Raw genomic sequence first — 27,293 nt, forward strand, 5'->3', positions numbered from 1 at the left:
GACTACTATGGTTACACTATATGGATATTTTGTATATTGTATTGTGAGATTTTTTCTCTTTTAACAATCTTCCTCTTTTTATCTCTTTAATAAACTGATATACCCTTTTCAACATGGTGTTTATCATTTGAACTTGTGCTCACCCATCAGGAGCTCTCCTCAACAATCCACTTCTTTTTTATTTAGAGGAAACAGTGCATTGTCACCCTTAGGGGTCCAAACCTGGCTCCTCTGATATAATAATTGTATTCATTGTTTACTAGGATTGGAGGTCTCTTGGTTAATCTGACATATCCAACAATATACCTTTTCCTTGTTTCATATGGTATACAAATGAAGCCTGTATATAAAAGGCCTAACTGGATGTCAGCAATGTGTAGGATTATAAGGTCAGCCATAGTACTACAAGAAGAGTACCCACCCAAACAATATTTCCTCTGCTGGTGACCGGCAACTAACTGCCTGCCTCCACAGATATTGCACACAGAGATCGTGACTTAAACCACTCAAAAATATTTCGACATTTTCTCAAGGTTACCTACTCTTGAGCCACTAATTTGGAACAAGAATGCAGAAAACAGGTATCAGCATAATAGGTACACCAATAATATTTTCTTCAATGTCAGCTTCCATATTTGTGGGTTCCTGATGAAGCAACAACACCACAACATGTAAAGAAGGAAAGATTGCCACTACTTCTGACCAACGCAGGTAAATAGATGATAAGGAGCGGCCTTGGCCTACATGTCTCTACCACACCACACACCTTGATGCGTTTTGACCCACCCACCGCAGCTTAGTTACTCAATCCTCCTGGCTGCTAGACTGGTCCCTGCAGCCTCTTCTTCCCTTAACTCTGGCAGTCTAATGTCCTCTGACTTCATCAAGACCAATACAGAGGCCACAACCCTGCACTGGACGTGAGGATGGCAAGGGAGGGTTCATTGATGCTTTGGGGGGGAGCACTCTCTACTTTGGAAGTGGAGCATCAGGTAAATAAATTGCTTTTATCATCCCCTAGAACTAAGCGAGTAGTTAACCCATGCAGTGTGGGCACAGCCCCACTGTAAGGAGGAGTTTTATGTTTACTGGAGTTATGCTTTAAAGGTTTCTGGATGCTAGGTAATATTTACTTGTAATTATTTTGCATCATTAATGTTTTTTTTTTCTGGACATAGTTGAATTCCCCCCGAAAGTGTGCCACGGTATTGGAAAGTTTCGGCTTCTACTACCAATCCACGCTTGTATTTTACTTCTGTTTTGTGAGTACATTTCCTTATTACAGTAAATGGCTTATTGAAATATTACTTCACTATATGAGCCCTTTCCTTCCTCTTTATGGTCTGGATCCCTAATATACTCATATACCTATTGATGCCAATCTGATTGAGTTTTGATATACACTGGAGAGCATTAACCTATACCGGTGAGGGAGGATCTAACTGGATGCTCAGAAGATACTAATAATGATGTCCTTGTTCTGATGGGAATATACCCCAGAGTATTTTCATGCTCATTACCCCTGTAGGGGTACCCAGTTCCGGTGAGTGCAGGCATTATTGAGAGGGGAGCACTATTGTTACCTCACCTGCACAAGTCACACTCTGGATCCCCTCAACATTTACAACTTTGGACTCCATTTAATATATTATTTATTCACTTTATGGACTATTGCTCGATGTACACTTGGTCACCTTTGCACTAGTCACCTTAATTATTTTTTATTTGTGAATTTACCCAGTCACTATACCACTATTAATTTGGTTTATTTATTTAACTGCACACTGGATCAACTACTGCTTTTTTGAGTATTTATTTATTTCGTTATTTATAGTGATACCGTCACTGTTGTACACTCAATTACGCACATTGTGTCACTTTTCTGATACTACTTATTGATGCATCAAGGCACCAGTTGCACACCAGTCACTTTAATATTTTATTCATTGTTTATATTTATTTTTGTGTAATTTTTTTGCATATATTGATCTAGGCAGCGCCATATACCTTCACCCTCCCCTCTATAGTTGAATTCTAGCTTTTCATATATAGTGAGGGTACTTTGTGTAGGGAAACCAGTAGGCAGGTTCTTAGTAGGGGACTGCTGTACTATGTGTTCTTTGTTTTTATTGTTTTTTTCTAATGTTTTTATTGTTTTACTGTTTTAATATGTTGCCCTGCAGAGCTGGTGCCTTCTTAGAGTTATGGATTAACTCTGTTGGCCAGGTTTTCCTGGGCTTTTTGGGTGGTACCACCCTCTGCTGGGGCAACTGTATAAAAAAAGGGAACTGCCTTTAGATAGCAGTCACTCTACACAAGGGAAAGGGAACAGGAGCTGTGCATGAATGTGATTGCTTCCTTGCTTGATACAACCCCTTGGCGGGAACCAAGATGGGGTTCCAGGGACATGGATTTGTGCTATTCTTTTAGGAACTTAAAAGGACCCTAAAGATTTTCTACTATTTACAAGGTATGACTACCTCAATGGGCAGGGGCACCAAGGGACACTCAGAAGGCACTTTGTGTTAGGAATGGATGGAAGAAGCTGTAATTGTTTATTTATACCTTAACAACTTTAGAACAGAAACATTGTTGTATATATCTTCGTCTGGTCTTAAGTTACTTAATGATATTAGAAGAAGGGGTGCATGCATGGCATATCACACAGACAGTATGGTTTACACCAGGGGACGGGACAGAACAAGAAAAGATACAGTACATATGTATTAAGTGCAGTGGAACTAACTAGTAAAGGCCATTGGTAATGACTACAGTACTAGTGTCTAGGTGCAAATAGCAGCCAGTCGGGAAGAAGAGATGACTTGGCATAGGTCTCAGTAGTGAAGGAGCTGGTAAACTTAGGCTCCTTCCCTAGCAAACAGAGCCCCATTCTGGGTCCAACTCCACAGTACAGGGCATCGTAGGGACCCAACCTGTATGCCATGGAATATGGAGTGAGGCCTCAAGGAGAAATTAGGCATGAGTTATGTACAGAGTCAAGCTTCCTGGGATTCAAGCTTAACATGTGGATCAGTGTCATTGGAATGAGGTGACAGGTACACTGGTGCATACTACATGACTCTCGCTCAGATATGCTGCATGAAAGAGAGAAGTATAATAGGAAGTGTTATCCAAAGTGTACAAAATATAAAGAGTGAAAGAACTGTGCCACAGAACACAATGAGTTAACTAATGTCTGTGTGGAGAAGTGCTTCTTTTTTGGAGAGTGCTGCCTTAAACACCAAAACATTGTATAGGTATGTGCCTCTGTCGGCCTAGCGAACACTTCTCCCCGTCCCCACTTAAGCACCACCCACAAACCTAAAATGAAATTGTTTAACTGTCTGTAAGAGTGACATTTGTGCCACTGACCAGTGATGTGCGTGGCATTCTTCTAACTGACCCCAAATATATTGGGTTATTCAATGCCACACCACATTCCACATTCCTTATTCTTCTATATATATATTCTATTCTATATTCTTAATATGCCTACAACCTACAGATTGTGCAAACGTATTGTAAACTCTAAATCTAAAGGATACGTTTACAAGTTCAGTAAATCTTTACTCCCCATGCCTCCTCCCAATGTACCCTTTTTTTTTTTTTTAAATAAATTGAGTCATCCCCAATGCAGGTACATACTTGTCTCCTCTGACACCATCAGCCTTCCACTATTTCTGAACACTGGCCAGGAAAAATCTAGTGCCTGCACATTAACTTCCCATAGACTTGAATGTGACATTATTCCTGCAGTTCAGATATGTCCCATTTAAGCCTTTGGGATGTAAAATGTGCAGGTAGCTGAGCACTACGTGCCTGTCATTTTTACCCCATAATAAGAACAAAAAAAATAAATAAAAATACCAAAGAAGTAAGAAAAATAAGGTGGTAAAGTGGGTGATTTGCCCAAATAGCTAGCAAACAGAAGTAAACTAAAGTAACTTACCCTAACTTGTTCCAATGCAGTTTGTCATCCCTCCCTAAAGCAGCTCTTAGTACACAATGACTGCTTTGAGCCCCTCTACCTTCTACATTGAGCAGGTTAGCTTATACAAATCCCCCTTATTGGCCCTTTTAACTCTACTGGTCATGGTTCAAAGGTCATGCAGGTGCAAGGACCACAAACCTTGAACCCATAGGGTTTGCTACAAGCCCATAGTAGCGGTGAACCTGACATTTATTGTACTTTTTATTAAAAATATATGGTATGTGTGTGGTATTTGTATACGTGTATGCATATAATTGATGGATATAGACAGTAAGATAGACCTATAATTATATTAGGTGGAACCTATTATTTTAATGGCACTTACGGTAGGTAGAACATGTGTGTAATTATCAACCTGCTGGGATATTCCAAGACACAGCCTGAGAATATAAAAGTGGAACACTGAAGCTTCAGGATAATATCTTTTTTTGTAAGTTACATTTAGGCCCATATATTTGTATTATATTAGCCTAAAGGGATTCTTCTTTACTCCACAGGATATTTTCTCATATTGCAGACCACAGTTGGGTGTAGTGACACAGAGGAAGGCACATTACAGTACTGCACAAATAGTAGGGATATCTGGCCTGCAAGTGTCCCAGTGATACATACCCTGCATTACTAGACTTTTTGACTTTACACTCACATATTACCTCATTTTTTACTTTACACTCACATAATACCTACTGCACCATACAACCATCTGCAAGCAACATTTTTTCAAATTCTTAGCCATGTACACGATTACTGTGGCTAGATGGTGCATTCTGTATTTGGTGCTCCAAATTGCAGGAATGGTTCACACTAATAAATAAGGTAGCGGATATGGGGCAGCATCTGATAAATATAATGCAAGATAGGCTGTCCAAGTGACATGGTACGTGTTGGCTACACTATAAAACCACTATTTAATACAAGGGCATAATGAATTCCTTTCCTTGAGTTGTCTGCCGAGGCTTTCTGGCAGGATCATTGTATATCTACCACAGTGTTGTGACCATGTTGTATGTGGACCCAAACTTGAAAGCATTGTTACATAAGGCTATGAAGCCTTTATAAAGAAATTGTCTTCTTGCCTCAAGTAATGTCCCCCCCCCCTCTCATGTGTCTCACTCCCTAATAGTTTGTCCCCCTTTCACTTTCTCTTCATGCTTATGATCCCCCTATTTAATGTCCTGTTCTGTATATTGCATTTTTGTAAGAAAACCCAAACAAATCCATAAAATTCCCTTTTTTTTTTTTTTTTATGAAATCCAGAATGCAGGTCAAATAAGAACAGCTGTTAACAAGGACCTGCAAGTTTTCCAAGAATGCGGTGATCATTTTTTTTATATAACTTAAAGCGGAGTTCCACCCTGGATTTTTTTTTTTTTTTTTTAATACCCCCGGGACAGTCAGGGCTAGTGCATTCCACAATGGCTAGCCTCTGATCTGTCCCGGGTTGCACTTACCTGTTAGGACAAATACTTACCTTGCAAACGTCTTGTCCAGCGCTGCCATCTCAGATGTGGGCAGCTTGAAGCCAGCGCGTCCTCTTCGGCGTCTTCTTCCGCCTTCTTTGGTCCCACGATGCTCTGCGCCGGCCCCGACGTCACTTCCGGGTCGCGCGCGTCATCCCTCCACAGCTTCTGGGCATGCCCAGAAGCTGTTTAGAAGGGGATGACGCGCGCGACCCGGAAGTGACGTCGGGGCCGGTGCAGGCGCAATGATTCCTGGGAGCTATGACGTTCAGCTCCCAGGAATCATTGCAGAGCCAGGAAGTGACGACGGGCCGCGGCCGAGGAAGGAGGAAGAAGGAAGTAAGGTAAGTATATTTTCTTCGCTACGAGGTAAGTAAAAAAAAAAAAAATATGCGATTATCCATTTCTTTTTCAGGTGACCCGGAGCGAGAAGATGGAGGTAAGTATAAAAATAGGGTGGAACTCCACTTTAACCTCCCTGGCGGTATGATTCTTTCCGATTGTAGGTGCTGAAAGCAGTACCATTATTTTGCATGTAATTCTTAAGAACGAGCGGCCCAAACCAACTATTTACATATGATTTTTTTTTTACTGTGCGTTCTTCTTTATAACATCACGGGTATAATAAAGTTTGAAACACAAAATCATAAATTATAATATAATAAATAACTATAAATAAGTTAAAGTATGTATGAATGTATATATATATATATATATATATATATATATATATATATATATATATACTGTACATATACATATATATATACATATATATATATATATATATATATATACATATATATGTGTTTATATATATATATATATATATATATATACGTATATATATATATACATAAAAACTACAGTAAAACTGTAGGAAAGGGCACTGGGGGGCAAACTAATGTGAATTTATTTTATTTTGTAATGTATCAGTGTGTTTGGTTTTGGCACACCGCCGGGATACATCGCTGGAGTACCCTCTCTTTCAGGATCCAGCGATCTCCCTAGCGGTACCCCGAGTGTGGCTCGGGGTTACCGCATTTGGCACTGAAATTTAACCCAGAGCCACACTCGGGAATACCGCTAAGGAGGTTAATAGTGTAATTGTTTTCCTCTCCAAGTGCTAGAAGGCTGACTTCCTGCAGCAAATTTCAATGTGCAAAACAATTCAACATCATGTGCAATACCATGTTGGGCCTAATGTTTTTTTGGGTGTGATAAGAAGCTTCTGTGGGCCCATTCATGCTTGTGTGTTGGAGAAACACATGCTAAAAACATGCTAACCTATGCTACCATGAAGCATAGCAATACACCTGCTCTATTGGACATGCCTTGCATTGCCATTTATTGTGAATTGCACAGCAGTGCAGGGTTAATCCAAAAGCCCCCTGATTGGCCCTCCTCGTCCAACTGGCCATAGTTCAAAAGCCATACAGTGCATTATGCCAATGGAGGTATTCCAACAACACACTGATATCCTTTTACCTAAGCTGTTGAAAGTATTCAATTAGGCCCATGAGCATGGGCAGTTACCGCCTTCCATGAACAGGGCTAGTATTATTTTGCTTTTGAAGACTGATAAGCCAGCTACGGAGCCTAATTCCTTTAGACCTATTTCCCTGTTACAAGCTGAAATAATAATTTTGGCTAAAGTACTGGCTCAGAGGCTTAACAAAGTAATTGCTGATATCGTTCATGCAGACCAAGCTGGCTTGATGTCGAACAAATCCACTGCTTGTAACCTCAGACGACTTTATATAAATATGCAAACACCAGCTGATAACAGAGGGGCGAGAGCGCTTTTGTCGCTGGACGCAAACAAAGCCTTTGATAGCGTGGAGTGGTGCTATTTGTGGGCAGTGCTAGAAAGATTTGGCTTCAGAGAACGATTTATTATATGGGTCAGTTTATTGTATCATAATCCACAGGCTGCTATCTGGGAGGGTGACAGGAACTCACAGGTAGTTTTTCTGGGTAGGGGTACTAGGCAGGGGTGCCCTCTCTCCCCCCTCCTATTTGCCCTTGCAATAGAACCCCTGGCAGCTAAAATTAGGACCAGCTCCATGGTTGAGAGCTTCAAATTTGGTGCACTCCATGAAAAGCTCATGTTGTATGCAGACAACATGCTGCTTTTGATGGGAAACACAGGACCCCCTTTGCAAGCTGTAATGGACTCAATTTGGCATTTATTCAGGCTTGACTATTAACTTGACCAAGTCAGCCCTGTTGCCGCTGGATTGAGCTCTTGACCCCCAATTATCTTCTTTCTGCCCAGTGCCTATAGTGGGGCAGTTCAGATATTTGGAAATCATAGTCTCGGCTGAGATTGTGGATTATTGTTATTAGAACATATTTTCCCGCTGTCACGGATTAGGGATAAGGTGAAATTGTGGTCTAAACCACTGCTGTCAGTGGCGGGTAGAGCTAATTTAGCAAAAATTATCTTAATGCCCCTGCTGCTCTATTTACTCCACAATACACCTGTGGTTATACCCCTTAAAATATTTTTAATGGAAAATTCCATATTTTGCTCGCTACTTTGGAAATCGGGTCCTGCTAGAGTCAGGCTGGAGCAACTCCACAGGTCTAAGGATACTGGGGGGTCTAGCTTTCCCGGACCCCTTGGCACTACTGTCTGGCAGCCCAGCTGCAGCAGCTGCTAAACGGCATTAATGATGTTTCGGCCGAGGGGGAAACACACACTGATTCCACATTAGCTGTGGCGTTACACTGTGTAAATGCTCAGACTCTACCAGAAGCCCTTGAGGCCGAGCTCCTTCATGAGATTTGGTTCAAAGCAAAACAGCTACAAAGAGTGTCAGAATTTACTAATTACAGCCCCATCTGGAATAACAATACTTACACAGAACTGGCAAAGCTGCAGTGTGCAGCCCGGTGGCTAACATATGGTGTTACTCACCTCCATCACATTTTCAGCAATGGCAGGGTCCTTCCATTTTCCCAGATACAAGCCAGATATGGATTGTCAAACAAAATGTACTTCCCCTACCTTAAATTTCAGCACACCATTAAAGCGCAAGCATCCTTAGAGCAGGCGGTGTTATCTCCCAATCCTCTTTTCAATATGATGCAGCAATCCACATCCACTAAAGAGTTCATCTCCAGGTGCTATGCGATGCTGCTGCCAGAGTATCTTGAGTATTTTCCCAACACGACTATGGAAAAGTGAGTGGAGGATTTGGGTTATATAGATAGGGATCAGTGGTCCGAGGCCCTGGAATCTGTCCACGGCTGTTCTTTAAATGTAACCCAAAGACTGTCCCAACTATATATATTTTTGTGGGTTCATCATACCCCATTGTTTACTCTTGGACTCCCCCCAGACTCATTGTGTATGAGATGCAAGGGAGCTAAAGGGGAACTGATACTTCTCCTTTGGTGGTGCTCAACGTTGCACTGCTTTTGGACTGGCATAGTAAACATCATTAAGAATATTTTTTTAAGTAACCATCTCTCTTGACCCACACCTTGCTAATTGGGTATACTGGATGAGGTTATAACAGACATATATGTCAGAGAGGCGGTGTCCAGAGCACTGTTCCAAGCTCGAAAGCTGATCTTGCAAGATTGGATTTCTCAAACCTCTCCAAATTTAGAGACGTGGTTAGCCAACATGGGATTAACTTTGAGATATGAGCGCTTGATATATCAGCATAGAGGCAACCTGACCCGGTTCAATAAGATCTGGGGATGCTGACTAGCTACACCTGGCTTGGCTCCATTGGACCTAATTCTTGATAGGCTATTAACTTAAAGTGGGAACTCAACCGCTCTGTTTGTCCTCTTGGAGTGAGTTTAATTTAAAGTACTGGGTAAGAGAGATGATGAGAATGTCTTCTTAAACCATACCTAGGGATGCATACACTGTGAGATATAATGACTAATGACATCTCAGGTTCAATTAATTTTATAAACCTGCTTTGTCTTTGTACAAGAACATTATTCTACTTTGTATTCCGTGAAAGTATTGTATATTGTAATACTCTGGAATGAGCATTGTTCATTGTACTGTTAAAAGTTGGTTATAAACTATATTCTGATTAAAAAAATAAATAAAAAAAGGGTCCGCAACAAGCGTTTGATCTCGCAGTTTAGGTATGGGATTTTCCTGATGGCTATGGAGATGTTGCCTTCCCAGTGGCATCAGTGAGACCGAGGCTATGTCACCACTGTTCACTCATGTGCAGTATCAAGTTAGTTTTAAAAATGGCAGCATGGGAACCAGAGGCGTAACTAAACCTTCAGGGCCCAGGTGCAAGAAATCATGAAGGGCCCCCCGGTCCCCTGGAGCATTGAGCCTGGTTGCAATTGCAACCCCTGCAACCTCTGTAGTTACGCCCCTGATGGGAACAAGGACACAAGCAGCACAGAAGCAGAACAAAAATAGGTAAGAATGAAGAAAAAATCACAAGGATAAATCCACTTGCCTAACTGGGAATGTATGTCATGGTTATATCTTTAAATACCAGGGTTATGGCAGCAGCTAGCTGCCGTAACCCCAGTATTGTTTATTCCCTTAGGTGGCCGGCCTTCAGATAACGGTGATCCCGATGGCAAATTCGCCACGGGATCACTTTTATAGGCGGCGGGAGAAGTCCACCCATCCCGCCGCTTCCTGGTCATCGGTAAACCCTGAACCGATCCGATGCGCTTGATGGCTAGGCAGGAAGCCGAGTGGGGGCAACATAGCCCCCACTTGGCTTTATGCCCTTGGAGGATCGGAGTGAACTCTGGCGTCACTTCCGGTTCTCAGGCTTAAACACATCATTTTTTTTTTTTCAATGTTTTTATTAACGTTTTCCCAGGTAACAGAAGTAGGTAAACATAGTCTATCGAACAAAAGGATGTATAAAGGGAAACATTTGGAATCATTTACATATTGTGCATATTGTGCACAAGAGAATACGTTTTCGTGCAATTGCGTAAAAATTGCACACGTAAATACGTGCAAATACATACAAAAAAAAGTCTGAAAAAGTAGATGCTCAAAAAGGACGATCATGTCCAAGAGGCCTAAACAGGTAACCTGTAAAACATTTCCAAAGCGTCGCCTTTTGGTACCATAGTTGTCACTATTCCAAGAGTGTGTGCCATTTTGCATAATATGCTAGGTATCTAATTACTCAGTGTATATTCATTAAATTGTATTTTTTAAAAAGAAAAAATTGTATATGAAAGAACGCTACACAAATACAGTGTGACATAAAATATTGCATCAACCACCCAGTATTTTTCTAGCAAAAAATACAGATTTTTACTTGTAGCAACAAATGTCCGAAAAAAGGCTGGTCTTAAAGTGGTTGCTAAGTATGATTATTTATTTCCTCCCTAGTCAGGTTTAAATTATGTGCCGTACAGTGCCAGACAATTGGAGATATCTTCAAAATCTGATCATTCAATTTTAAGATCAAGTGCCATAGCGCTACACAGCATCTGGTTCTGGAAAATACGATGATGTGGTTGAGGATGAGCAGAGATTGTATTATTTGTCATTTTTTTTAGGTAATGGCCAGGTTAACTGATTCATTTTTCTCACCTTTACTTTTGATTATTTTAGTAAAATCTAGTGCTAGAAGGTCCTATTTGTGGCAGCATGAGGTCTGCTTTATATACAGAACTACTTTTCAACTATACAGATCCCCCCCCCCCCCAAAAAAAAAGCAAAGATGGGTTTCACATTTCTTGAACTGTAAAGAGCCACCTGACTCCTCTCTACATAACATATACCCCATTCCCCTTACAGTTATTTTGCTGAATATAGCAACAAGTATCCTGAGGTGGCCCCAAAACAGAATCTAAATAAGAAAAATGTTGTTAGTTTGTAAAATCTGATACTTGGTACCTTCTTACCCTGCAGCCCCAGTCACAGGCCAAGAATCCTTTATGGTAATTTCAGTCCTGGTTTTACCCCTCTGTAATTCTGCCAGGGGAAAGAGCTGCGTACTTTTGTTGCTATTTTGTCACACAAAGCTGCTCTATGGAAACAGTCTTACTCATTGTCATTAGCATAGATCAGGGTTTCTCAACCAGGGTTCCTCTCGAGGTTGCTAGAGGTTCCTTGAACAATGGGCAATTTCTGCATCTCAGATAAGGTTCCAATGACACCATTGTTCCTTTTAGCTATCTGTAAGGGGGTCATTCTTCCCAATGATGACAAGAGTAAGGAGCATTCTTCCCACTGATTGTCACACTAAAGTATCAGGAGTTGTAAATTTTTAATTTTTAGCAGGGGTTCCCCGAGACCAGAAATTTATTTCAAGGGTTCCTCTGTGTTGAAAAGGTTGGGAAAGGTTGGTATAGATCTTCATATTTTACCAAAGAGCTAAATTATATTTGAAATTATATACTGGGAGCTAAAAAAAAAAGAAAATCAATGTATAACAAAATCACTAAAATTAAATAAAATGCTAAAACCAAGCTATACAAAATGGGTTAGAAAACAATTCAAACTAATTTTACAAAATGTCTTTTTAAAAAGTTAAAATAGTCATTTTAAATTATGAAAAATTATTAAAAGTTTGAATATATGACTACATGGTTTAATGTTCCATATTCTGCCCAATACTACATTGTTAAATTGGTCTTTCCAATATCCCTTAATATTATTCTTAATGTTATAAATGTATTTTTTAACTAAAACAACAATTAAAGATAAAACTCCAGGCAAAGAGTTGAACCAGCAGATGAAATACATAAAGGGGGGCTATTTTACCTGACAAAGAATTTGAATTTCTGTCTTTCCAGCTCTGGGATTTACACGGCTCTGCCACACAGTACAGAACAGAAGGCATATTTTAATCCGCTCCATTTCATTAACACTTACAACTCTCCTCTCATTCTCTCTGTCACTCTGTTTGCTCCTCCTATCAGCATGTTTCTGGATAGCATTGAACACTGCAGCGCAGTTATTTAACTCTCTATGCTGCTTTTCTCTCCCTCAGTCTAAGCCTTGCTGCACAGGAACTGCAAGAGGCTAAAAACAAGCACTTTCTCTGCTTGCATTATAAGAAAAAAAAAAAAAAAAGAAAGAAAAAACATTAATCCTAGGATTATATACAAGCAAACATCCTCTTTTTCTATTTCCCTTGCATCTGCTTAGGTATTCAGAGTAAAGTTCACCTTATCTTAGCTTCACCTCCTTCACAAAGCATAGTGAGCACTTACTGTCTCTCCAATAAATCCATATTTCCCCATATGTTGTCTCGTTAAAAATGTTGCATGTACAGAGAAATACCTGTTGACCTTCCAGAAATCCCCTGTGCTTGTAACTTCCTGTTTTAGCTGACAACACAGTCAATTGAATTCATAAAGAGTGTCTATGACGCTCTATGGAATTCCAATACGCCAAATGCTGGTGTGGGTGACAGATTTATGTACCTGTTGTAGACAGGTACATGAACCTGAGACATGTGCATGGTGAAAAAATTTGTTTCTGTTTAATTTGTTAATCTAGATATTCCGTTTAGTAAATTATGTTGATTTGTTCAATTCGTATTCGCAATTCATATTTGGAACTCGTTTTATGCCTTTTTTGAATTTTCTTTGAATTTACTGATTTTTTGATTTGAAACGTTCGAATCGATAAATTTCGAATTAAAATTTTAAATTTTTTTTTTTCGATTTGAATGCGGCAAAGTGAACAAACATAAGAAAAATCTTTTATCAAATGATTGTAATGACTCTAAATCATCTTTGGCTTAACAAAAAGAGCATTATTTCGAAATGGTACTCTAATAACACACACAGGGGGGAATTTACTAAAACTGGTGCACACAGAATCTGGTGCAGCTGTGCATAGTACCCAATTGGGTTCTTACTTTAGCTTGTTCAATTAAGCTTTGAAATTAAAACCTAGAAGTTGATTGGTTACTATGAAGAGATGCACAAGATTCTGTGTTCACCAATTTTAGTAAATCTCTCCTACAGTCTTTGATTTCAGAAATATGTTTACAGTTCGAATTAGAATGGAATTCGATGTAAAATTCAATTCAAATTTCAAGTCGAATTTCAGAAATTCAGATGAATTTTGTTTTGTTATTTGGAGCATTTGGTAATTCGGATATTCGGAGATATCCAAATCTCAGAATGATGAAAACGTAGTCAGAATATTTATTCGGAACTAAACAAATGTCTAATGCACACCGAGTGTGGAGGTGCACTGAGAGCGCACAAGCGCACAAGGCTTTGTACAAGTGGCGCTATTAAGAACTACCTGAATCTGCCTCAAGTGTTGATAAAGTTATTGAAACGGGTAATAGAGCTTTTTGATTTTCGGCACAGGCTATTTTAAAAAGGCCAAACATAGTCCTTATTTTCTTATTGAATTCCTCCCAGCATCCCACTGCTGTGAAGTCACAACAATTGTTATCAAACTTTCCATGTCTAGTTCTATGAACTACAGATCACCTCTCTCCATTGTGTTATGGAGATGAGGATAGGGGGACGTGTTCTCTAGTCCTGTCCCAGCTTGGCATATCTTGTCCTCCAATTAAATAGTAGTGAGAAGGTGTTGTCACCCTAGGACAGGAAATGTGATACTGGCAAGCAGGGGTGGGCAGGAGGGATGGCTGCCCTGGGCACAATGGTTTATTGCAGGGATGGGGGTGCCTTCACCCTAACCCTAAGGTAAGGGGGGGCGCAGTTTGGCATCTTTGCCCTGGGCCCAATGGTTTATTGCAGGGATGGGGGTGCCCTCACCCTAACCCTAACCCTAAGGGAAGGGGGGGGGTGCAGTTTGACATCTTCGCCCTGGGCGCTGGATGACCTTCTCCTGGCACTGCTGGCAAGCGCCACAGGTGTAAAAAAAAAAAAAAAAGAAGAAAATTGTCTGAAAAAAAAAATGGAGCCAGCGCATCCAAAGACCATATTACATTTTCTTAGATGCATTTTAAGGTAGAAATAACAGCTACAATATTAAGCAAATGAGAACAAAAAAGCAGCTAGTAAATTAATGATATAACACATTTTCCTATAGAAAAGACACACAACTAACTAAAGTATACCCATGATATACATGTACTAAAATGCTCTAAACAAAACAATAACCTTAGGCATCTTACTTTTGCGTATGTTGCTGGAACAGAGCCTGAAGCTGCTGCAATGATGTGAGTACCTTTGCTTCCTTGTTCCAACCAAATATCACAATCCGTAGACTGCAGAGGATCCAGGGTTATATAGAAATATGAGAACATCTAATGATGTCACTGGTAATGCCCCAATCCTAGAGGAAGCTAAAAGGTCTCATAATTTTTTTTTATTTTTCTAAGGCTGCTTAATGGTTTCCTCTTCCTCTTTCATTATGTGTGAAGTGGAAGAACATGATATACTGTACAGATATGTCACTCATTTTAGTGTACCTTGCCTTCCTATACCTGTCCAGTATGACAATAAATTAGCAGCTAAAAGGGAATTTTAGACAAAAACAATTCAGCTTGTGTGTGTGGGTGTGTGACATTATGTAGTTTCTGTTATTGTCTAAAAAAAAAAAAAAATGAAAAGAAGGAAATTTCCCCAACTAGGATACAAGGTTTATCTGGAGTTAAAACATGCACTAATAGTAGAAAATTATATTACTGAATGTTAATACCAGGTGTTTTTTTATAAAAACAAAATTCCAGATAAAAAAAAAAAATCAGCTTTTTTGCATTGCTTACTTTCAATTTATGGCTGCTTTCCGCAGTAACTCCTTTCACCCACTAGATGTCCTCAGGTTGAATGACAGCCAGCACGATTCAACTTACTCTGTCTGAGCCCAGGCTGTCATGGGAATGCCCCCTGGGCATACAACATCACATAGACTGGGCTCAGAGTATTACTGCACTGGCTATCAGGGCCGCTAATAGGGGGGGACCACCAGTCCTCCTGTAGGGGGCCCGGTCACACAGGGGGGCCCCAACAGCATGGGGAATCTGTGCGGTCGGGCACAGGGGCAATTACAGAAGGAAGCCCTGTGCGGCTCTCTGCAGCAGCTGAAAGCCAGTTTCTCCCCCTCCTGCCAGCTTTCAGCTGCTGCAGGGAGAGACACAGATTCAGGGCATCATTCCTGTAATTGCTTCTCCGACACGGATCCCCCCTCCCTGTTCTGCCTGCTTCTAATCCCCCCCTCCCTCTGTGCCCCCTTTTCACTGTGATGCCCCCCCTCCCCCAACCACAGCACTGCAGGCTTCCCTGTCCTGTAAAAAAAAAGCAAAAAATTGTAAACATTTTTAAAATTAAACATTGTAATACATAATTTAAAAAAATGGTAAAATAAAATAATTGTAAAAATTGTAAACATTTAAAAAAAAAATATACATTTTTCTTTCTTTAAATTCTCTGTTTTGTTTGTGTCAGCTAATATTGATTTTAGTGTATTTTTTGTGAAAATATTGTCTTGATATATTCGGGGGGGGGGGGGCCTGCCAGGTGGGCTGTACGGGGCCCTGTGATTTTTAACAGCAGCCCTGCTGGCTATGGTGGGTGATCCTTAATGCTGTACTGAACAGCCTTCATATAACAATACATGAGCCCTGGGCAATGACAGTGGTTCCTGTATCAATAACGCCTGCAAACAGTGTTTACAGTTCTCACCCATAAAATACATTGTAATAATACTATACAATGCAGAACCCAGGCCAGGAGATATTTAACCCTTTGTTAGGACATACAGTGTTTAGATCTAGTTTGCAACTTTGCAACTCTCCTTTTCAAAACATAGAAGGGAACGCTAAGTAAGAAGGAAATGCAAATAAAAAAGGTAAGCAGCAGAGCACCGATCGGTGGTGCGGTGTGTCACTCTGACTCACCGCATCTCCGATCTCAGTAAAGAGCCGAATGACGTAGGCTCTTTACCATGTGACCAGCTGTGTCCAATCACAGCTGGTCACATAGTAAATAGGAAGTGCTTCCCCTGGAAGACGTGAGGTATCACGAAACGGCGTAGGGAAAGGCGTGCTGACGTCACCACAACGCGACTCGGAAGTCGGGCGGCAGCAAGAGATATACAAGCGCTTATGTTTTAACATTGATGTAAGTTTTTATAACCTTTTATATGAATAAACTGTGTGTACGTACAACGCTATTGCTCCCTTCTCTTTATTGGGACGTGGAACACCGAGGGGCTCCTTTACCAGCTCGGGGCATCTGTTCAGGAATACAGTGGCAGTGCGGTACCACATGGTGGATTCTGGTTGGCCCATTTGTGGATATATGTGTCATGCTCATAACCCAATGAGCTCTGGTAAGCTTAACTTGAGCTCTTTGCATGTGGCACCTTTGTGGAATTAGGCACATAGGAAGTGGTGTGTGTTTCATTCTTTCACAGGACACCTTTAACCTACATGGACCTTTATTGATGGACTTTTTTCTCCTTCACATTCATATACCTATGCCTGTAGTTATGTGATTTGTGATATATTTATATCTGTTTGTGAGGCATAAAGTTTATTGCCATTGGTGTATACATAAAATACCATATATTTGTTTGTGAGGCATAAAGTTTTATTGCCATTGGTGTATACATAAAATACCATATAAGCCAATATTGCTATTGTTGGTGTAACATATACTTTACCATTACGTACAATTATTGTGTTTATGCTGGGTGACTCTAGCCTACCATCAATTTAGCGCAGCTCTTTATATACATTTTCTATCTAGTGACTCCCACTACAGCTGCTGCTTTCTCTTTGGCTTAGCGCGGTTATTTATTTTTAAATAGGAAGTGCTGCTGATCAGCTTTCCTCAGTTTGTGCCTGACAGGCACGTGTAGAGTGCTGGTAATCAGAGCATTGATTACCAGTGCACACCCTTGGGGGATGTCACTAGAGCCATCAGGGATTGCCCACCCATAGACAACAGGGATGCCCACCCATGGCCACCAGGGATGCCCACCCATGGCCACCAGAGATGCCAATCAGGGCTCAGGGACCCTTTCAGTGCCCTCCTCATCAGTGCTGCCCATCATTGCCATCTATCAGTGCTGCCCACCAGTGCCCATCATTGCCATCTATCAGTGCCGCCCACCATTGCCCATTATTGCCCATCAGTGCCATCTATCAGTGCCCATCAGTGCCGCCTATCAGTGCCCAGCAGTGCTGCCTATTAGTGCCTATCAGTGCCACCTATCAGTGCCCATCAGTGCCGCCTATCAGTGCCCATCAGTGCCGCTTATCAGTGCCCACCAATGCTGCATATCAGTGCTACCTATCAGTGCCACATATTAGTGCCCATCATTGCTGCATATCAGTGCTGCATATTAGTTCCTCATCATCAGTGCCACCCCATCAGTGCCTTTCTCATCAGTGCCTGTCAGTGCGGCCTCATCAGTGCTCATCAGCTCATCAGTGCAGTAAAAATGTATCTACTGTATTTACAAAATATTATAACATAAACAAAAAAACTTTTTTTTTTTCAAACTTTTCGGTTTTTTCTTTTTTGTGTAGCAAAAAAGAAAAAACCTTGCGGTGATCAAATACCACCAAAAGAAAGCTTCTATTTGTGGTAAAAAAATTACATCAATTTGGTTTAGGTACAGTGTTGCATGACCGCGCAATTGTCATTCAAAATGCAACAGCGCTAAAAAGCTGAAAATTGGCCTGGGCAGGAAGAGGGTAAAAGTGCCCGGTATTGAAGTGGTTAAAGTTATGTCATGTAAATTGAGAACATAAAAATAAAGCAGGTATTGGAGGGGTGTTGGAGGGGATGATAAGGGACTATGTTCAAGAATTTGCAGAAGAAAACAGCATCATTAGTAGTAATCAGCATGGTTTTTCGAAGGGTCATTCCTGCCAGACCAATCTGCTGACATTCTATGAGGAAGTGAGCCATGATCTAGATAGGGGGAGACCTGTGGATGTGGTGTATCTGGAGTTAGCAAAGGCATTCAACACAGGCATAGGCATTCGATACAGTTCCCCATAAACGTTTAGGCTTCATTCACACCTGAGCATATAATTTCAGGCATTTTTTTAGGCGTTTTTTTGCAGGTGTTTGGAGGAAGGCATTGACATCTTACCAAAAACTCTTGTAACCTGCCAAAAAAGAAGCTCATGTACTTTTTTGACCTTGAAGCAACAAAACACTCATATGTGAACAGGGACCATTGAAATGAATGAGATTTTGCTTGTTGGGCGTTTTGGAACTCCAGAGATGAGCGTTTTACAAGCTGAAAAATGCTCAGGTGTGAACAGGGCTAGAGATGTCCCGAACTATTCGCCGGCGAACAGTTCCCGGCGAACATCGCTTGTTCGCGTCCTCCGCTGCGGGCGAACATATGCGATGTTCGGTCCCCCCCTATACTTCATCATTGAGGCAAACTTTGACCCTGTACCTCACAGTCAGCAGACACATTCCAGCCAATCAGCATACCCTCCCTCCCACACCCTCCCACCTCCTATAAAAAAGCAAGGGCAGCATCCATCTTAGATCATTCTGAAGCAGTGTGTAAGTGAGAGCAGGGAGAGTGCTGCTGCTGCTGTTAATAGGGACAGTTGTTAGATAGTGTTCTCCATCCACTCCTGCTGTAAGGACAGCATCCTGACAGCACCCCAAAAAGCCCATTTTAGGGCTGGTATTTCAGTCAATTTTTTTATATATATATATATATATATATATATATATATATATATATATCTATTGTGCAGTTGCCTGCCCGCCGTGTGTGAGAGGCCACAGACCCACCACAGACTGTATAGCAATAACTGTGGCGCTAAATCCTGACAAAATGTCCCAAATAAATGAGCAAAGGCAGTCCTTATAGTGTACACTCCACACTGAAGAAAGGTGAATTAGGCCCAGAGCCGGAGAACCGCCACCAAAACACTCCAATCTCACCACTGCTTACCAAATAGCGATGATCCCCATAACAGAGATCGCATGAGCCCAAAACATAAGATGGAACAGGAACTCCCACTCACAGGTCCTGGACTGGCAAGCTCAAAAAGTGGTGTGATATGGAACAGAAAAGCAGGGACACTTACATAGAGCAGACTGCTAAAATTGTTATTCCCACATGAGATAAAATAACACTTACAGTGTTTTGAAGGTAATCTCGCATCGCAAATCAATAAAAAGGACCTCCTCTCGGCGTTCCTCAGCGTTCCTCGTTATACAACCAAAAAGATGGCCACCACGTCTCCTCCACGCCACAGCGCGCGTCACCAAGAGCGCCACCCGACGCGTTTCATCATCAAAAGACGTCGTCCAGGGCTGTACTGTGTGCACACCACACTCATATCGGGTGGCACAGTACCTTGCAGTTTAAAAAATAATTTCTTTTTTCCTCTGTCATAATTGCAGTTGCCTGCCGGCTGCCAGTGAGTGTCAGGTCCACAGAGTGTACTGTGCCCACTGCAGTGCCCACCACTGATTTATATGGTGGCACAGCACCTTGCAAATTGAAAAAAAAATATATTTTTTATAATTGCAGTTGCCTGGCCTGCCAGTGAGTGTCAGGTCCACAGAGTGTACTGTGACCACTGCAGTGCCCACCACTCATATATACGGTGGCACAGCACCTTGCAAATTAAAAAAATATATATTTTTTATAATTGCAGTTGCCTGGCCTGCCAGTGAGTGTCAGGTCCACAGAGTGTACTGTGCCCACTGCAGTGCCCACCACTCATATATATACGGTGGCACAGCACCTTGCAAATTAAAAAAATATATATTTTTTATAATTGCAGTTGCCTGGCCTGCCAGTGAGTGTCAGGTCCACAGAGTGTACTGTGCCCACTGCAGTGCCCACCACTCATATATATACGGTGGCACAGCACCTTGCAAATTAAAAAAAAATATATTTTTTATAATTGCAGTTGCCTGGCCTGCCAGTGAGTGTCAGGCCACAGAGTGTACTGTGCCCACTGCAGTGCCCACCACTCATATATACAGTGGCACAGCACCTTGCAAATGAAAAAAATATATATTTTTTATAATTGCAGTTGCCTGGCCTGCCAGTGAGTGTCAGGTCCACAGAGTGTACTGTGCCCACTGCAGTGCCCACCACTCATATATACGGTGGCACAGCACCTTGCAGATTAAAAAAATATATATTTTTTTATAGTTGCCTGCCAGTGAGTGTCAGGTCCACAGACTGTACTGTACCCACTGCAAATGGACTGTTTGCGGTTGTTTGCGGTGCGTTAAACGGGGAGTTTGGTCTGTCAGAGTTTGGTCTGTCACTGTGAAGCGGGCGTAACCCTTACACTACCTGATTGATACAACATCATACCTGATCGTATACACACACTGGATGTTTTAAAGCACGTTATTCCAAACAATTTAGGAATGTTAGGTGATTTATGCCCTTTATGGATTAAAACCCAACTCTGCGTCAACTACGTAATTTTCCATGGTTGTTTTGCCATGGATCCCCCTCCGTCATGCCACAGTCCAGGTGTTAGTCCCCTTGAAACAACTTTTCCATCACTATTGTGGCCAGAAAGAGTCCCTGTGGGTTTTAAAATTCGCCTGCCTATTGAAGTCTATGGCGGTTCGCCCGTTCGCGAACATTTGCGGAGGTTCGCGTTCGCCGTTTGCGAATGGCAAATTTTAGGTTCGCGACTTCTCTAAACAGGGCCTTAACCTACAGGCTGAGATCTGTAGGCATGAACCATAAGGTTTGTTCTTGGATAGAAAACTGGTTACACGGGCGTGTCCAAAGGGTGGTGATAAATAACGTGTACTCGTGTAGACTGGTCTAGAGAGGTGATTGGGGTACCCCAATGTTCTGTCTTGGGACCAATTCTGTTTAATTTATTCATAAATGATATAGAGGGTGGGATAAATAGCTCAATCTCAGTTTTTGCGGACGACACAAAAATATGCAGGGCAATAACTTCGCATCAGGATATAGAAAGTTTACAAAAAAAACCTGAAACAAATAATGGAGTGGGCAACTACATGGCAAATGAGGTTTAATGTGGAGAAATGTAAGGGAATGCATGTGGGTGCTAAAAACATAAACGCAAACTACTCACTAGGGGGGGAACGTCTGGGGAATCAAGGATGGAGAAAGATATGGGGGTCCTAGTAGATGACAGACTGTGCAATAGCATGCAGTGTCAAGCTGCAGCCTTCCAAAGCCGGCAGAATATTAGCATGCATATAAAAGGGGATATACTCCAGAGATAAAACTATAATCCTGCCATAAAACTCTGGTTAGGCCACATCTGGAGTATTCCATCCAGTTCTGGTCACCAGTCCTCAGGAGGGATGTGCTGGAGCTGGAGAGAGTCCAAAGAAGGGCAAGGAAACTAATAAGGGGATTGGAAGACCTCAATTACGAGGAACCACTACAAGCACTAAATGTATTCTTGCTGGAGAAGAGATGCGTGAGAGGGGACATGATAGAGATTTTAAAATACCTCAATGGAGAGCCCAGCGTAGGGAAAAAACTATTCAGTCTCAGGGAGTGTAAGGAGACACGGGCCACACAATGGGAGGTAAGGGGAAGCGGTTTAACCTTAACCTCCTTGGCGGTAATGCCGAGCGTGACTCGGGGTTGATTTTTCATATCAGGAGCGGTAACCCCGAGTCACGCTCGGGGTGGATTGCAGAGAGCGCAGCGGTGTTCTCTTACCTTATCCTGGCGATCCAGCGATGATCTCTCATTGCTGAGATCGCCAGCCGAGAGTCCCGCCGCTCCTCCGTCCCTCCGTCGGTGTGATCACTTCCTAGTTCCGTTCCCTGCAGCAGCAATGCTACATGGGAGCGGAACTAGGGAGGGAAATTAAAAAAAAAAAAACGTTGCACAAAACACATTTTATATTATATATATATGCATATATATATATGCATATATGCATATATATATATATATATATATATGCGCATATATATATATATATATATATATATATATATATATATATATATATATACCGGTATATATATATATATATATGCATATATATATATATATGCACACACACACATATATATATAAAATTATATTATTGATTCAATTATAATTCATGCGTTATATATTATATATATTATATATATATATATATATATATATATATACGCACATATATCTATATATAATATATAATGCATGAATTATCATCTAATCAATAATATAATTTTATTATATATATTATATATTAAGTAATAAAATAATATTATTGATTAGATTATAATTCACGTGTTTGTGTTTCAAATTTATCACATCTGGGATGTCTACTAGAGTCTTGTTTTGGTCAGGTTTAAGTCAGTAATTACTAAGAATTGTAGGCCTATAATACATAACGCCAAATTTCCATGAAAACAATTGTACCGCTTTTGGTATGTAATTCCTGACATAATCATACCGCCGGGGAGGTTAAGCTGTTTAGGAGTTTTTTTCACTGTTAGGGCGATAAGGATGTGGAACTCTCTTCCACAATTGGTGGTGTCATCGGGGAGTATTCATATTTTTAAGAGACTCTTGGATGTGCATCTTAAAGAACACAACATAAAGGGTTATGGGAAATGATTATCGAGACACACGTACACTTACAGGTTGAACTGGATGGACTATTGTCTTTATTCAACCTTACCTACTATGTAGCTATTATCTCAATTTGGTTGCAAAAGAGGAAATTCACATTAGGTTAAAGAATGGCTTCAGACACCTGGTCTGGCACTGCACTGGTGAAAGTATGGTAGATATTGCAAGCTGAGGAATAATATGGCAGTAATGTACAGTAAATGTGCAGTAAATGTTTTAATATGTAGTGTTTTGGTATTGGGATTCTGTTGTTTTTTTTACATTGTTTTTAGATGTTTGTGTCTTCTCTCTTTTTGTCATTATTTTTATGTCATATTTGTTAGAAAAATCTTTAATAACTAAAGTATTGATAAAAAAAAACAATTTATTTATGATAAGTATTTAAATATTATTAAATACTGATGTGCTTTTTTCTGTTAATCCAAACTATTTTAGTAATATCTTAAAGCCAATTTTTCAGTTTTAGATTTGGAAGGGTAGAGCTACAATTTTGTCTTGTCTTTTTTCCTCTATCTGTGACCACTCTGGGGAGATTTTCCCTTACTTCCTGTTTTTTTTTCTCTTTTGGTGAGAGGGAAAATTTCAACACTTTACGTAGTAGAATTTTTGCCAAAACACATTATAAGGTGTGAAATGACTGTATTTATTATTAAAACAATGTTAACACAGAAATGGCTTTATGATTAGGTAAGGAAGGCCACCCGGATACACACTACAGATAAAAGTTCCTACAGTGGTTTTTGTAGAATTCTTGTGGAAAAATAGATTTCCAATTATAAATAAATAATCCAAACTGGGTGGAAACTGCAGACTTCTGACCTTTGTTCGTATGCTCTATAGACAGGACTTTTCCGGCTCTTTCTCACTTCCCTTTTCATTATATAGATTCCAAGTTAATACAAATTTTAGGTTTAATTTTAAAAGATAAACCTTGAACTCAAGTTGACTTTTAAAAAAGTTATTTCAGTGACATTTACAAATATAGAACATATTACATATTACAAAGGAAAAATCTATATAGATCCAGCACACCTCCCAAAATTCTTAAAAAATCAGTCCAGTTAAATGTTTTGTTTGATTTTAGATTTGACTAGAGTGGAAAAAAGATAAAAAGATGCCAGAATTGCCATTTATCCTGAATTAATATTAACATTATACAGCAAATGTCCAGTTTGGAGGTAAAAAGCCAATTATAGGAAACATTGATCAATTATTCCTAATTAAAGATTATTTTACTGATTTGTGTAAGCTCATAAACCATTTCAGGATTGTAATATTATAAGGAAATCGTTAGAAAATAAATAACTAAATAAATAAATATGTGCATTAAACTAGGAGAGATGTAATTTCTTTAAACCCTTTACGCAGCTGGGACCTGGTTCTTTAATGAACTGTGTTGCCCAAGGCAGGTACAAACGGCTCCAGAATGTGCATCACTGTGAATGGCTGAAGAGTGCTGACTTATTTAGGAGCCCACCCTACTGGCTCCTGATTATCGATAGTTGACAGTGAGCTTGCTCATATTCTTGAGGGCATCAACGGAGCACTCCCCAGAGCAAGAAAGAAATATGTATTTGTGATGACTCTCCCTAGATAACCAGAATCAGCAAATATGCTAACAAGCTTGTTGCTAGTGTAGCACACCCCCGTCTGAAGGAGCTGATGGCCTTGATGAACCCTTTTCCCCAACTTAGTGCACAGCCAGACACACAAAATTTTCTACTTTCTCACTGGCTCAAATAAACAGTGTAGTTGTGTCTTGTAATTTTACTGTTGAGTAGAAATTGGGTGAGTATGGGGAAGACATGGGATGCCCCGAAAGAACTGAATCGACTGAGGACATTTATTGCTATGACAGAAACCTTCCACACAGAAGGCCTAGGACTTTTTTCTTTGTAGACCTGAAAACTGCACACAGTCTCTAGGGCACAGGTTTAAGTCAGTACTTACAATGCCTGAGGGTCATCAGTGGCCTTCTTCTGATATTCACAGTGCACTCTTCAGTAGAGATGTCGCAAACATAAAATTTTCCGTTCGCGAATTTCCGCCAATGTTCGCGAACAGGCGAACCAGGCGAACCGCCATAGACTTCAATAGGCAGGCAAATTTTAAAACCCACAGGGACTCTTTCTGGCCACAATAGTGATGGAAAAGTTGTTTCAAGGGGACTAACAGCTGGACTGTGGCATGCCAGAGGGGGATCCATGGCAAAACTCCCATGGAAAATTACGTAGTTGACGCAGAGTCTGGTTTTAATCCATAAAGGGCATAAATCACCTAACTTCCCTACATTTTTTGGAATAACGTGCTTTAAAACATCCAGTGTGTGTATACGATCAGGTATGATGTTGTATCGATCAGGTAGTGTAAGGGTTACGCCCGCTTCACACTGACAGACCAAACTCTGACAGACCAAACTCCCTGTTTAACGTACCGCAAACAACCGCAAACAGTTCATTTGCACAACCGCAAACTCCCCATTTGCACAAGGTTGGATACCAAGCTAGCTATGTCCCGTTCATTGTCCTCACTGATGTCATTGAAGGTCTCTTCCTCCACCCAGCCACGTACAACACCAAGGGTCCCCGAAAGGTGACAACAAGCCCCCTGGGACACCTGCTGTGGTCGGTCTTCCACCTCTTCAAAGCCACCTTCCTCCTCTGACTCCTCTTCTTCAGACTCCTCTCTCTGCGTTGCCGCAGGTCCAGCAATCGGCGACGACAAGGCTGCTTCTGGTGACCACAACTCTTCCTCTTCATGCTCATCTATGGCCTGATCAAACACTCTTCGCAGGGCTTGCCCTAGAAAAAACGCATATGGGAATGAGGTCGATGATGTTGCCATGGGTTTGACTAACCAGGTTTGTAACCTCCACAAAAGGACGCATGAGCCTACAGCCATTGTGCATGAGCTGCATGGTCAAAAAATACCCAGCTCCGAGGAGGCTGTCCTCTTTTTTTTAAATTAAAAAAATCTGTTGTTACCAGTTTAATCTCTGTTTTGTCCCCTATCAGAGGCCGGTGTATGGAATAGATTTTAGGAACCAGGAGATGGAAAAAGATGGTTGGTCGGTCCTCTTACTTCCAATTTGGAGCACTGCGCGTGCACCGTGCAATGTGCTGTGCCACCCTATATGAGTGGTGTGTTAAGTAGTACTATTCTTATCAGTTAAATCCCTGTTACGTCCCCTATCAGGGGCCGGTGTATGGAATAGATTTTAGGAACCGGGAGATGGAAAAAGATGGTTGGTCGGTCCTCTTACTTCCAATTTGGGGCACTACGCGTGCGCCGTGCAATGTACTGTGCCACCCTATATGAGTGGTGTGTTAAAGCGGAGTTCCACCCATTTTAAATAGGTTGGAATACATAGCTGTATGTAATCCCCTTTAAAACGGCTTTTACCAATGGAAACTTTTTTTTTTTTTTTTTGCTAGTAAGTACCTTAATTTCGGCATTATTGCTCCTCTCCTCACTTCCTGGTCCGATCGGCGATGACGTCATTCGGTGATCCGCAGTGTCTGCTGGGATGTATTCAATTCCAGAAATCTCGGAGTAGCTGTATCTGTACTGAGCCGTGCCTTCCCCGCCTCCGCCCCGCCTCCGCCCCGCCTCCGCCCCGCCTCCTCTCATTGAGTTGCATTGTATGAATGTATTAAGGCCGTTCTCTGCCCCGCCTCCGCCCCGCCTCCTCTTACAAATCAATGAGAGGAGGCGGGGCAGAGGCGGGGCAGAGAACAGCCTTAATACATTCATACAATGCAATTCAATGAGAGGAGGCGGGGCGGAGGTGGGGCAGAGAACAGCCTTAATACATTCATACAATGAAACTCAATTAGAGGAGGCGGGGCAGGCACGGCTCAGTACAGATACAGCTACTGCGAGATTTCTGGAATAGAATACATCCCAGCAGACACTGCGGATCGCCGAATGACGTCATCGCCGATCGCACCAGGAAGTGAGGAGAGGAGGAATAAAGCCGAAATTAAGGTATTTACTAGCAAAAAAAAAAAAAAAAAGTTTCCATTGGTAAAAGCCATTTTAAAGGGGATTACATAGATCTAAAGTTCCGAAAATGGGTGGAACTCCACTTTAAGTAGTACTATTCTTATCAGTTTAATCCCTGTTACGTCCCCTATCAGGGGCCGGTGTATGGAATAGATTTTAGGAACCGGGAGATGGAAAAATATGGTTGGTCGGTCCTCTTAGTTCCAATTTGGGGCACTGCGCATGCGCCGTGCAATGTACTGTGCCACCCTATATGAGGTGTGTTTAGTAGTACTATTCTGATCAGTTTAATCCCTGTTACATCCCCTATCAGGGGCCAGTGTATGGAATAGATTTTAGCAAC

At 41.1% G+C, this 27,293-nt stretch overlaps 1 protein-coding gene across 1 annotated transcript in view; it reads right to left on the bottom strand.

Annotated features, from left to right (window-relative positions):
* The window catches only part of IL12B (interleukin 12B), a 34,717-nt gene extending 20,090 nt beyond the window's left edge, over positions 1 to 14,627 (bottom strand). Inside the window, exon 1 of the mRNA XM_082255575.1 lies at positions 14,535 to 14,627. The gene's annotated coding sequence lies outside the window, so the exon portion shown is untranslated. The remainder of the gene's footprint in view (positions 1 to 14,534) is intronic.
* Positions 14,628 to 27,293: the final 12,666 nt, after the last annotated feature.

Source organism: Pelophylax lessonae (genome assembly GCF_965119305.1).
Source record: "Pelophylax lessonae genome assembly, chromosome: 4".
NCBI classification, from domain to species: Eukaryota; Metazoa; Chordata; class Amphibia; order Anura; family Ranidae; genus Pelophylax; species Pelophylax lessonae.